Genomic DNA, 1,150 nt, shown 5'->3' on the forward strand with positions numbered 1-1,150 from the left:
TCTTGATAGCACTTACCCTTTTGGAGAGTCTCCCAGTCTCCAAAGAATGAAAGCAGAGAGTAGAATCAGTATAACACACACACAGAAGTTCATATTGTAAAGGCTATAAAGATTTGTAGTACAGTGAAAAGATGCCTCTGCTCCTTCACACTGCACACAAATCATGTGAATTGTGTTTCCTATCTCTTGTCATGTTCTGCTCTGTTGGTCAAATACTGAGCAACTCTGCTTCAACCAGAGGACCTGCAGGTTGAAGTCTGTCAAAAGGGAACCAATCAACAGCAAAATCTTTGAAATAGTCTAAGGCGGGCTCCAGTTGCCTTCAAGCATGTCCACACAGATGAGTCTTAGACTGTTGTTGCAGTGATAGATTCTGGTGTGAAAAGTAACCTTTGGTGGCTTAAATGGATAATCAGATGAAAATGGTGGTATCCAGAAAAAAAACACCACCTTCCTACACAGAACCTGATGGACCAAGTATAGTCAATCTCTATTTATGAATGTTATCTCCTTTAGGCCCAGCACTGCAGTTAGCAAGAGGATCAAGGGCGATTTCACCTAGCTCCTTCTGAATTCTTTTCGTACTAGTGGATAATTTAGCAGTGGTCTTGCTAGAGAGTTTTATGTTTTTCTTCTGCTGAGTGGCAGGTTTTCTTTCTTCTTGTTCTTCAGGCTCTGGAGCAGCTGGGTGTCTGTGGTCAGATCTTTGCCTATCACTGGACATCTTGGTGAAGTAGTTTCTTGGAAAATTTGACTGCTCACCTGGCCTGCTCATGCACTCTTACAGTGCAGGGGAGGGAGAGGGAAAAAACTGTTACTTAAGGAAATACAGATAGCTGGGGGTGGGAGGTGAGGAAGTGGGGGAAAAATGAAGTCAAGGAGGATTGGGCTGGGGAGTGTGGAACATTGAAAGTTGGAGAGGACTGTGCCCCTTAGAATTTTTTTTAAGGGTAGATTTTTTTTAAGGGTAAGGCTGTTGATGGTGTTTGGGGCCAAGTTGGTTTGGGTCAAAAGAGAAGGGTTTATGGAGATAAGTTTAACATATGATACTGGAGTGATGGATACACGACACTCTGCCATTGTCAAAACCCATAGAACTTTATAGCACAGGAGTAAGCTTCAATGTATGCAAATAAAAAAATCATTTAGA

The 1,150-nt window shown here is 42.2% G+C and overlaps 1 pseudogene; it reads right to left on the reverse strand.

Moving 5' to 3' along the window:
• Positions 1 to 179: 179 nt before the first annotated feature.
• LOC106830405 (ubiquitin-conjugating enzyme E2 E3 pseudogene) lies at positions 180 to 724 on the reverse strand (annotated as a pseudogene).
• Between the last annotated feature and the right edge of the window lie 426 nt (positions 725 to 1,150).

The sequence above is a fragment of the Equus asinus genome, chromosome 2 (genome assembly GCF_041296235.1).
Source record: "Equus asinus isolate D_3611 breed Donkey chromosome 2, EquAss-T2T_v2, whole genome shotgun sequence".
Classification (NCBI taxonomy): Eukaryota; Metazoa; Chordata; class Mammalia; order Perissodactyla; family Equidae; genus Equus; species Equus asinus.